We start from the raw sequence: 13,281 nt of genomic DNA, 5'->3' as shown, positions 1-13,281 counted from the left end.
CTTGATGAGAGCCTGGGTGAGGATGGAACTGAAGGTGCAAGAAAATCACAATATCAGTGATGGCTTGAACAACTCTCAGTGGACTTGATCCAGTGATAAAATTACATGTGAGTGGAAACATTGTTACAGCTGCTTGTTGTAACTGCAATGTTTTGGAAATCCTCAGAAGGTAGTGTTACAATGTGTATTTACAATGTGCATATGACTATTCACTAGCCAAGGAGATAGTATATACTGAATACTGATATCAGGTGTTTGGTTGTACCCTTTAACTGCAGGCCATACACCATCCTATGGCTGGACATCTTGGTCATCATGAAACATCATCAGTTTCAGACTGTACTAGCCCTCTGTGTACTCAGATGTTCCTTTGTCTTTTGACAAACTGCACATGGGGCTCAAAGACAGACGTGATCTAGCTTCTCTGACTCCATTACCACCATTATCTACACTATTTCAATGGATTGCATTGAAATGTACCTGAAGATGTTCTGCTAGGTTTAGTGGCAACACTTAAAATCACGCATATTTGGTCCATTTATTTTCTACAGAGGGCATTCCACAGGAGATCAGGACTTCACAGCTCATGGAGTCCACTGGGTTCTCTCCTGTGGGGCTGTAATATGGCTGATGCAGGACCTCCTTGACATCCTTTGTGAGAGCATGAAAGAAGTGCAAACAGGAAAGTCTAATGACAAAGACATTGTTCGGTATATCCTTCAAATGCGAGATCGACTGGAGAGATACCATATGGAGAAATGACCTAACAAGAGCAAAATAATGGGTGATGAATGGACCCTGTGACATATGAAGTGCATCAAACCAAAAATCGATCTGCGTTCCTACCATTGAGCCAAAGGCCTTGCAGCGTTGCCCTAAAACCTGCCCTTAATATGCCGCCCTGGTGCCAATGTCATACTCCCCGCCCTTTTCAAAAGGAGGGAAGCTCAAGCTGAGGTATTATGTTATCTAGTTATCTAGAATATACATTTTTCTATGTTTCCTGAACCTGTTCAGTTGTGCGTTCATAACCTGCAAGATCGGCGATCTGGTGCTGAAACCTCTGAACTGACTCAGCGAAACTCAAACCCCAGTTGGCCTTGTTTGGCCCAAGGGTAATTGGCGGGCCAATGGCCGTTGGTACCAAAGAAGCGCTTAAGAGGCATGATGAAGCCCTGGAAGTGACAGTGGGAATGCAACTGGCCCAGGCATGCACTAGCACGCCCTCATTTGGCCCGAGAGTGGAAACGCGGCTACTGATGCAGCACAAGGTGAAGGTCAAGAAGGCAGCAGGAGACATGGCATAGAACAAGATGGATGTACCAGATCTATCAGACCTCACACAAACAAAAGTGGCTGATGTGCAGCAGATCTTTGCAGAGAATCTCCAAAAGGTGCTTCAACATCAGCTGAAAGACTCCACCAATGCTCATGTCCCTGAAGGGAATCATATTAACTATAAAATTGTAGAACATGAAGGACAAGGAACAACTGAGCCATGAGTGAGCAGAGTGTGGCTCGGCTTTATTTTGAAATAATTTGAGATTAATTTGAATCAATTGAATGATTTTCAGCATAATTTTGAGGTAATGCATTGTCCCATGGTACCCTCAAAAATTTTGCACAGTCATAATCAATAACAAAATGGTCCACCTGAAACTTACCAACCAGCCACTACAGACTTGTTTAAAACTCATTTCATTGATCTCCCCAAAACATGAGAGGCACCTCAATGTATTTTAGCAGTAATGCAAATGTTCACTCACACATCAAAATATAACACTGTATTAGCATCGCTAACTTAGCATCTACTGCTCCTGTCCACGACACCGGGAGATGGCACTGGACCCCTCAGCCATTCTTTTCGGTTGCCTGTTGACGCAGTGCTCCAGCACCACCAGATCGAGCACTCCCTCTGCATCGCAATCCTGAGTAAGTGGCGAGGACTCCTTGACGGCGCATCCTTCCTCCTTCCTGGGTTTCGGCACCAATGTAACAAAGTTCACAAGATTGGCAAGGAGGTAGTTGGGACCGGCTTGACAACACGTAAGACACTTTAATGTGGCACGTTTCAGTGTACATTAAACACTACAACACAGCTGCTTTTCAGCAGCTCCAACACATATTGCTTTTCAGCATTGCACCAATGACACTGACACACAGACAGACAGCTTCGTGCGTCTCTCTCCCCATCTGCCGCTGTCTCCTCTCCTTAAATACTCCCACTGCCCCTCACTGGAACAAGAGACTGGTGTGGCACACAGGTGGAACTCATTCACCACTTATCTTCCCGGCCTCATTCTGCCCAGATCCTGCTTGGCCCTGCCCTGCTTGCCACATACCCCATCACCAAACTCAGGTCGGGGAATTCTCCAGCCTGTGACCTATGTCCCTCCCCATTTCTAAGGAGAGAGTGTTGGCATGTCAGGATGGTCTCCGGGTCCGACCCGCATGTGCCTGGGAGTGGGAACAGGATGAGGAAGAGGAGGGGGGAGGGGAGGGGGGGAGAATAGAGAGAGAGAGAGAGGAGAAAGCAGAGAGAGAAGAGAGAGAGAGATGGGCTCACCGGCCCTGGACATGCCGTCAACTGGCCCTCACCTCACTGTACTGCTTCTGTACACGACGCTGGGAGATGGCATTGGACCCCTCAGCCAACCTTTTCGGTTGCCTGTTGACACAGTGCTCCAGCACCACCAGATCGAGCACTCCCTCTGCATCGCAATCCTGAGTCAGTGGCGAGGACTTCTTGACGGCACATCCTTCCTCCTTCCTGGGTTTTGGCACCAATGTAACAAAGTTCACAAGATTGGCAAGGAGGTAGTTGGGACTGGCTTGTCAAACATGTAAGACACTTTGATATGGCACTTTTCAGTGTACATTAAACACTACAACACAGCTGCTTTTCAACAGCTCCAACACATATTGCTTTTCAGCATTACACCAACGACACTGACACACAGACAGACAGCTTCATGCGTCTTTCTCCCCATCTGCCGCTGTCTCCTCTCCTTAAATATGTCCATCGCCCCTCACTGGAATGTGAGACTGGTGTGGCACACAGGTGGAACTCATTCACCACTTATCTTCCCGGCCTCGCTCTGCCCAGACCCCGCCGGCCCCACCCTGCTCGCCACAGTGTTCAATGATATTGTTTATGAAGAATGCGTAGAAAGAATTGTTGAAGTCATAATGAAGAAGAGTGGTCCCAGGAAGATGGGGTAGAAGAGAGGAGACACTCCAGTTGGTGAAATAGGTAATGCAACTTCACAAGGCATGGAGGAGGGCAGATGAGCAGAAGGACTGCTTGAAGGTGTTGTGGGATGTTATAAAGGTTAGGTTATTTCTACTGAGGAGGGCAGAGAGAATTCAACAGCGGTGAAAAAAGGAGCATGACAGGGCGAAGTTCATCATGGACCCATTTGCCAGAAGCCTGTTGGAAGAGAAGAGGAATGGGAGGCTGGTGATGGCAAAGTAAGAACAAGAGGACCATATGAAACAGCAACTTGATCATCCTTTCAAACACTCCCGCTGTGCTCTCCAGTATATGTCCCACAACCAGTGGTTGAATTTGATGTAGCAGAGTCACAGTTGAGCGAGATCAGTCAGGTAATAGAAAGAGCCAGGGCAAGGGCAGCTGACTGCCAGGCACGAATGGAATAACAAGATGTACAAGAAGTGCCCAGTGGTCCTTAAACTGTTATGGAGATTTCTAAGTGTTGCCTGGAAGAAGCAGTGCATACATTTGGAGTGGCAAAGGGCAGTGGCTATCTTTTTACCCAAGAACCAGGAGTCCATCAAACACCAACAGTCAGTTCAGGAGCATTGTACTGCTGAATGTGGAGAAGAGTTTCTTTTTGGTGGTAGTGAGGAGGGTGTCTGATTACCTCCTGAAGAATGGTTATATAGATACAAGTTGCCAAAAGGCAGGTGTCCCATGCTTTCCTAGGTGTGTGTGTAACATGCCTTGAGATAGAAGCAGATCCAGACTGTCAAGTCAGACCAGAAAGACCTCCATGTAGTGTTGTTGGATTTGGCAAATGCTTACAGATTGGTGACTTACCAGCTTGTTAACTATGCACTAGTTTTTCCATGTACAAGTTTCAATCAGGAGCCTAGTAGACAGCTATTATGGGGACGTAAAGATACTGTATGTCATAAAACACAGAAGTACACAACTGGTTGACAGCAACTGGACAAAGGTACAGCAATGGGATGTTCAATCTCTCCCATTCTGTTTATAGCCACATTTGAAGTGGCTGGGAATGCCACATTGTCTTTCTGGTGTCTTGTTGGTTGGACGAGATGCCTTAGAGCTGCCATAAAAGTCCATCAATCTGGGCTATAAGCAAGAGAAGACCAGGCTTGTCTTAGAGCTATTAGAAGAATCAACTGACCAGTTTGCGAGGGCTGTGGAAGTTACCCCAGGCTAGGCTGAAAATATATAAGGATCTACCTGTATATCCTCAAAAACCATGGAAATTTGTCTCAGTGGTATGGCACAAAGGGGAACAGTCCCCTCTGCCTGGCACTAGAGAGCAAATCTGCAGCACATTTTGTGGGATCCAGGACCGCATCGACACAAAGACTGTATAGTTGGCATCAGGATCAGGTCCTGCACAAACTGCCGTTAATCTTGGATATATGGAGAGTGAAGGCAAATGAAGGCCACCAGGTTCTGCTGAGGCAGTTCATTGATTTTGTTAAGAAGGGAGAGGCTGTGCCATGTAGTGTGCATAGAGAAGCTGGGATGATCCTGGCACCTGGAAATGACTGAGTAATGATGGTTGACTTTAGGTCACCATTACCCCTTTGATACCTGGGGCTGTATGTATTAAGCCACTTAGAGTAACATTTTTGTCTGAAGTGTGTCAAAGTTCTAAGAATGACGTCATTTTTCTTTTATTTCTAGACCTCAGAATAAGTGTGATTCATAAAGGTTCATAAGTGTTAAGACTCTCAGCTCCAAAATTATTTAAGAGCGCTGGAGAGGTATCATAACCTAGTTAAGAGTAGCACGATGACTGCATTATTTGGATACAACACATTCTCCAACAAAGAAAGAAGGTGTTGGATTAATATGATCAGGGAATTTGGGCAAATGTGATTCGTGGTTGAGCGAACAAATGAAATCCATCAACGTCATATTTAATTGTAGCACATTTAATGAATACATTGAAACTCACTGTGAATTAAGCATTTGAAAAATTGGATGGGCTACATGCCTAAACTTTCAGAGGGCTGCAACAATGATCAATAATCAATCAAATCTAAATATCACTAAAACTATAAAATAAAAAAATAAAAAATGATTAAAATAATTGACAATTAATTTAATTATGATTAGTTAGGATATCTGCGCCCTAGCATGGCGACTTTTCAATAGTGAAAATGTGTTTGAAAAAAATGGCACATAGCTGCATCTGAAAAGATCCAAACACTCAATAAAACAGTTTATTGAAGCACAAAATTTAATTTGAGGTGTCAGGTGATTTGACAGATTCCTCCTGCAGTTTAATGTGCTTGAGATATTTATAACCCCTGCTCATAACTTACATTTAACTGATTTATTCTGCAAGCTTCATTTACATTTAGCAAAATGGAGCGAATGCACACACATGTCAACCAAATGGAGCACGGTTCATTATGTTCGGAAATTATGATGATGAAGGCGATGAAGTAAAGATGAACTCAAGTGCAGTTTATTTACATAAGTGATATCCAAAACATGAATCCAAACCATAACAAACATAACAGACTTGCCTTGTCTTGCCTTGACTTGACTACGCTACACAAACACACAATACCTGAAACCTGACAATGGAAAACATGAGGGCTTAAATATTTGGACATGGGAGAACACATGACAAAGATAACCAATAAAGACTAAGAACTCTAAACAAGATAATCAAACAATGAACCAATGAAACAAGACACATGAACATGGAGGGAAATCAGGACATCACGTGACCAGGAACACATGACATGAAACAGGAACTAAACTTTTCAAAATAAAAGACATGAAATACATGAACACACACATTAAACATTACAACGTTAAACATATCAGCAAAATTTTCTCAAAATCAATATTTAATAGAAAATGATTGCTGTCTCTTTCTCGGTCGTTGTGCTCTGTTTAGTTGACACACATGTGCACGCACTTGCTCCATGAAGTAAGCCTATTTCTGTCAGGACAAGTTGTTTTGCTAAATGGAAATGGAAACTTGCTAAATAAATCAGTAAAATGTAAGTTATGAGCAAGGGTAAAACATCTCTCAAGCACATTAAACTACAGAAGGAATCTGTCAAAGCACCTGACACCCCACACGAAACTATGAGCTTAAAGATTGTTTGGGTTGGGCTCTTTTCAGATGCAGCTCTTCAGCTTATTTTAATGTCTTTTTTTTCCACAGAGAAGCATTTTCACTACTGTAAAGTGACATCACTGACTAAGGTTCTCTGTGCAAGAGCGAAGATATCCAACTAATTATAATTTAGTTAATTGTTGATTATTTTCATCATTGATTTGTGTTGTTTTAGTGATATTTATATTTTATCGATTAGTTTTAGCCCTCTGAAATCATGTAGCCTGTCAATTTTGTCAAATCCTTCATGTTGCTGTACATCCACAATAATGAGTTTCAATATATTAATCAAATGAACAAATAATGTGATGCAGTTTAAAAATTATGTTGATGGATTTCACTTAATCACTATGAACAAAATTTGCCCAATTCCACCAGGTCTTACATACTCAGTCTTTGCTAGAAAGTGTGTGGTTTGAACATAACACAGTCATCGTGCTACTCTTAACTAGTGTCACGGATAAACTCATGGAGGCAGGGATAAGGACTCAGTCGCGGGGTTTATTGAACAGGAGAAAGTGGCAGAGAAGAAAACAACAGGTGAGGCAATCCAGGAACAGTTAAATATAGCGATGTACAGATGATAGGTGAACTCAAACAATCCTTTGATCTACAGTATGCAGGAAACGTAAACAACACAGGAGAGTCCAATACACTGGGGAATAAACGGAGGATGAACCAATACTAAACTCTGATGAGGGGGACAATAACTAGGTAAGAATATACACTGGAAGGTCTAGATGAAACTAGGGAGTCCGTAGTCTCTGGGGAAACACTGACAAGAACAGACAATGACTGAGTGTGAGAGCGGGGTATAAATGAAGTCCTTGATTAGTCACTGATGAAGTGCAGGTGCGTGTGATCAGAAATCCGGGGAGAGTGAGTGCTGTGTTGGCAGTGAGGGAGAGGGAGTCCGATGGATCAGTGACAACTAGGTTATGATACCTCTCCAGTGCTCTTAAATAATATAGGAGCTGAGACCAAGTCTTAACACTTATGAACGTTTATGAATCACACTTATTCTTAAGTCTAGAAATAAAAGCAAAATGACGTCATTCTTAGAATTTTTACACTCTTTTTTGTTTTGTTTTTGTAATTAACATTTTTTATTGATTCCTACATTAAATAAAGAAGAGCAAAACATATATACATGGAATAAACATTTAAATATATATATAATAGTCACACACATTTATACCTCCACATATCTCTCCAACCCCCCCATCCCCCCCCCACCACCACCTTTTTTCTCAGAAAAAAGAAAAACGTGCGCTTTAACCCCTCGCATTACAGCGCCAACCGGCGTCCATCCCTCTAAACTCAAACAGTCCATATACACCTACGAGAGTCCCTGCGAAAACTTTGTCGATGGATTGCTCAAGTCTGGTGCTTCTACATACATTTTGTGTCACAGAATTACACAACAGAAAATAATCTATAAAACAAACTCTAGCCAATAGGCGGAATAAGCACAAAGAATGTGTAGATTCATCCACATAATTGTCCCGAAGGTGTGTTCCTCCACAAAACAAGTTCCAGCCACTAGCGGAACCAGCAAAAAAAAAAAAAAAAACATACAGTTTCCTCGGACAGTCGAATGAATGTTCATTGAGCCAGCCCATTTGGCTGTTACATGAGTGTAACAAATGCCCTAATCACTCTAATTGATTTGCAAGAAATATTCCACAAAACAAACTCCATCCGAGAGGAGGCATAAACACAAAGAACGTGCAGATTCTTCCACAAACTGTCCCGAAGGAGTGTTATTCCACACATAAGGTGCTCATTTTCCTTGGACAGTTAAGTGAATGTTCAGTGAGTCAGGTCCCCTCGGCTGCATCGAGAGCATCACACAATGACTTACCCCATTGACTTCATAAAGGACATCGCTTGCTGTGGGCATGTAAATATTTTGCGGCTATCCTTAGTATCTATTCTCAATTTGGCTAGGAACATCAGTGCAAAAGCGACCTTCCGTTGATGTAAGAGTTTCTTGCATTCCCTAAATCATTCACGTTTGTCTCTTTCGAATTCGCAAAGTCTGGGAACAAGAAAATGCTGTGGTTCTTCCAAGAAAGCCTTCCTTTACTCCTCGCCTCACGTAACATGAGATCTTTATCGGATGATCTCAGAAATTTGGCCAGAATTGATCGGGGCCTGTCTCCCTCAGCGGATCTACGAGTCGGAACTCTGTGAGTTCACTCAATTTCCAGCTTATGGCCTGTTATGTCGAGCAGACTCGGGAAGAGCTCATCTAGGAATTTCACCATATCTCGGCCTTCTTTGTCTTCAGGAATTCCAACAATTCGGATGTTGTTTCGCCGGTTACGATTCTCAAGGTCTTCCAACTTTTCCCAAACGTGCTCCTAGTCCGACTTGGTTGCTAGTGGGTTAGCAGCTAATTCCCTCTCCAATGACTCCAGATAATCGATCTGTTTCTCAACATCTGACACTCTTGTAACCAAATCAGAGAATTTCATCTCCATGGCAGTGATCGACAGCAAGATCATCCAAGTCAGCAATGACCTTCGCCATCATTTCCAACACGTTCAACAGTTGACGCTGAATCTCTTTCACCGCACTGGCCAAATTGAGTCCCGGGCTTTCGGCCTGTTGCTCAGGGGCGTCAGCTTGAGCATGTAAGTGTCTTTTAATGTCTCCAGAGCCTGAGGATTTTGAATTCTTTGACATATTGCCTTCATATAACAGTTATGGAACAGAGCATATCGAATCTCACTGGTTTATGACGCAAAAAGCATTAAACACAGCAAAGTGCACAGAGCTCGCTGTTCACATGTCTGAACCTCGCATAGCGCCACGCGACTCCTCTAATTTTTACACTCTTAAGACTAAAAATTATTGTAAACTTAGTTAAGAGATGCAATCTCCTCTTCCACGAACTGAAACAACCCAATTACACAGGAGATAAAGGTTTTAAGCGATATATAAAAATAACTTAGCCTACTATTTGGGGTGAAGTATCACTAAGTTCATATAGCCAATGTGGGATAAATCTATATTCTGTTTTCATAAATAGGCTACATCTAACGATAGAAAAAACAATATGAATTTGCTGTGTACTATAACCATTACACAGAACAAATGAACCATAATCTGTGGCAGATGTTCATTACATGAGCAAGTCATTACATTTTGATGAAAGATTACAAAAACAAACATTTCTTTCTTTAAAATAATGTGGACTGATGAACTGAGCACCAAATCGATAGTACAATAATACAAACTGTTTACCTGTGTTACCAATACTTGGAATAGCATACTAACAAACCACTCTTATTATTTATGCAGTATAGTATTACTTGATCAGACTGCAACAGTTAAGACATTCTGAACAAAACTGGATTAAAATGTGAAACATTCTTATTTCCAAGATTAAAACTGGATGCCGCTCACAGAATTAAAAATGCAATGAGGTCATTTATCATGGAACAATGCCTACTGTTTCACTTTTTCTTAAGTAGGCAGTAAACAGTATAAAGTGCAGTAAGTAGTGAGTGAGTTTTCCATCCTGAACACAGTGAATGTGATGTTGAAACAGAACTCTACATGCCTTTGCTCTGTCAAACCAACTGAAGGATTGAACAGTCACATCCAGCTGTTTGATGAACATCCGCCACCGACACTCATACTCCACAGACAAAACACAGTTTATCGTCTCCTGCCGACTCTGAACAAACACACAACAAGTCATATGACACTTCACACAGATATCCATAGCTTTTGAATAGGTTTTATTTACACTTTTTAATTTATTACAATATTTCAGACATAGGAGCATTTGACTTTTAGTGCTTATAATAAACCTATAAATACTTGATTAATTGTTTCTGATCTGAGTGGTTGGTAAACCTGTGAAAAGAATCAAATCTCACCCATTTATGAGCATTAATAGAGCTCTTCAGTGCTGGATTCCCAATGTGTGTTTCTGGAAGCTGCTTGAGTAAAATATTGACCTGAAATATTAATAAAAACACATGAAAATAGAGTTTCATTAAACATTAAAGGAGGAAGGCAGTAAACATTCATTTACAACAACTGCTGTTGCAAAGAGATTCAGTTATTACTGTAAGAATGCATTAGAGTACTACTATAATCAATGACTGTAATGTATAATTATGAGATAAAGCATGTTGAGAGATGAAATAAACACATTAAATAACATCTGACGTATTGGACCCAGCTCACCTGCTTCTCTATGGCAATGGATGTGTCTCTGGTCTCGTGTTTGTCTGGATCTGGAAGTTTCAGAGTTTCACAAATCACTCTGAGATCCTGGAGAGATATGTCCTCCTCCTGAACGCCTCCGTGTCACCGCTTTACTGGACACGATCTGAAGCTCTAACGCCAAAAACACTGAATGAAGAAATGAGATGAAACACTCTGTGAACATGAACTGAACACAAAGACATGCTGTTTACATGAACATCAGCTCATGATTATGCATGTTTTACTGAAACATTCAGCGTTCATATTTCACTCTCTAAACAATGTTATTGTGATCTTTACTACGGCTCATCTGACTGCACTGTAAACACGTTTTCAATCAATGTCCACTTTTCGATCAATGCATGACAATCTGGCATGTGTGAGAACTTGGCAGTGCTGTTCCTGTCGACAGTCCATGAATGAGCTTCTTTTCAATTGAGAGCGAGGGGTGTTCAACATCCATTGACCATGACATTTCATTTTAAACTTTTGAACCTTTTTAAAGATTCTCTCATTCTGAGCACTTTGACCACATTAAAATGCACAAGAACATTTCTATATAAATATGAATTTGCTCATATTTGGTCAAGCACACAGAGAAGACATTCAAAAAAAGAAATCAACATACAGATGCACAACAGCACTGTAACGGTCACATATTTAAAATGGCTACTGATCAACATTTCAACTATACATACAAATTAAAATCACCTCTTTGATAAAAGTACTAATATACTGAATGACAAGAAAGAGTAGAAGAGAATAGCAGGAAAGGAAAGTGCATTTCTAAACATTCGACTAAAGAAAATGGGAACAATTGCGCATTTGACCTAATGACCTCCTTGCCTCGAGGAGAGTTGTATTTGTGGTATTAGTTTTGTAATCAGTAATCACATCATTGTACATTGTTTTATCAAATGCCAGAATGAGTATATGATCTCATATAATGTGGGCTGAAATGGCTGCTATGCCCAAACACCACCAGTCGCTGTGTACCTGGGTGCGCCCGTGCTCAAAACTGTTCTGGCATTGTGAGGAGCAGCTACGGGTTCAACACTCCCCGCTGTCAAGGGCTATGTTCGAAGATTTGCTTTGTTGTGTGAATAAGTGGAAACACATGTACAAATGGTCAAAACATGTCATCATTTTGCAAATAAACAGTTTCCATTACTTAATGTGCATTTTGACTCTAGAAAATCCACTTTTGCCAAGCGCATAAAATGAAAGTGAATTTTGAGAGTTTCCATTCAGGTTTTCTTGAGTGCAAATGTAAAATTGGCATAAAGATAGTTGAATGAAAACCCAGCAAATGTTTCTAACTGTGGATATTGTGTGTTGGTGTTAAGGTTTTTTATATTGTATACACTGTGTATCCAAGAATACTTACTCTATTTACTGTGTGATCGAAGTCTTAAGGCCGAAACACACTTTACACAAGTTCGTGAACACAGATGCTTTTAACTATGCATGCGTGATTGTATGTAGCTGCATTCCCAAGTGTGTTAGAGCGCAATGCATAACACAACGCAAGTACACATTGCATTCTGAACGTTGCCGCAAGGGGCGTTATAGCGAGATGAGTGTGAACTGTCTGCGGTTTAAGAGAACAAAATCATCACTTCTGGGGAAACTGGTGCAAAATAGAATGAAAATGGAAGTTGATGAAATTAAATTCAGTTTAGATCACACAGACAAAATGCTCTGATGAACTTCACGTTTGCAAGCGTTCAGCGGCAGATGCCTTATGTCTATAACACAGTTCTGGGAGGTAATAGTAGCCAATTGTTTTTATGACAGGCTTTGGCATTTCACAATAACCAGAGCAACATTTGAGATGCTGTGCCATGATATTGATGACATTCTCCAAGCAAATTCTGTATTCACATGACTTGTTGACGTAAAGTCACATGACTTCTTTGATGCACATCATAGTTTATGCGCATGTATTACTACCATTTGTGTTCACCTCAAGTGAGCGTATACGTTTTTATGCACATTTTGGAAACTTTATTCGCATTTTGGTGTTTTCATCCAGCATTTTTGATGCTGTATCCCAAAAATATGTGGATAGACGCCCAGTTGATGACTGTGTATGTGTGTGTGTTTGCATCACACCTGCGATTAGTGGTCCTTCTGTGTGTGTACTAGTGATGTGTGTGAGTCTGGATAAGATCCACTTCATCAGATTAACATATTCAGATGAGCTGAAGCCCCGCCCACACGCCGCCAACAGAGACTGCTCATCTGACAGTGGCCCATCATATAAGTTATTAAACATCATACCTGACGATGGCACAGTTATTAAATATCATACCTAATGATGGCACAGTTATTAAACATCATACCTGACGATAACACAGTTATTAAGCATCATACCTGACAATCTATCATCATCCTTGACAATAACACAGTTATTAAACATCATACCTGACGATAACACAGTTATTAAGCATCATACCTGACAATATATCATCATCCATGACAATAACACAGTTATTAAACATCATACCTGAAAATAAGTTATTAAACATCATATCTGATAATAACACAGTTATTAAACATATTACCTGACAATATATTATCATCCCTGACAATAACACAGTTATTAAGCATCATACCTGACGATAAAACAGTTAAGCATCATACCTGACAATATATCATCATCCCTGACAATAACACAGTTATTAAA

The 13,281-nt window shown here is 40.9% G+C and overlaps 1 long non-coding RNA gene across 1 annotated transcript; it reads right to left on the bottom strand.

The window, feature by feature from the left end:
* Window positions 1-9,870: 9,870 nt before the first annotated feature.
* LOC127411017 (uncharacterized) lies at window positions 9,871-10,733 on the bottom strand. Its single transcript, XR_007892203.1, has 3 exons — window positions 10,572-10,733; window positions 10,259-10,339; window positions 9,871-10,053 (listed from the first exon to the last, which is right to left on the bottom strand). It is a non-coding gene; the product is annotated as an uncharacterized LOC127411017 (long non-coding RNA).
* Between the last annotated feature and the right edge of the window lie 2,548 nt (window positions 10,734-13,281).

The sequence above is a fragment of the Myxocyprinus asiaticus genome, chromosome 20, assembly GCF_019703515.2.
Source record: "Myxocyprinus asiaticus isolate MX2 ecotype Aquarium Trade chromosome 20, UBuf_Myxa_2, whole genome shotgun sequence".
In the NCBI taxonomy this organism is placed as follows: Eukaryota; Metazoa; Chordata; class Actinopteri; order Cypriniformes; family Catostomidae; genus Myxocyprinus; species Myxocyprinus asiaticus.
This window is presented reverse-complemented; position numbering and strand designations above follow the sequence as displayed.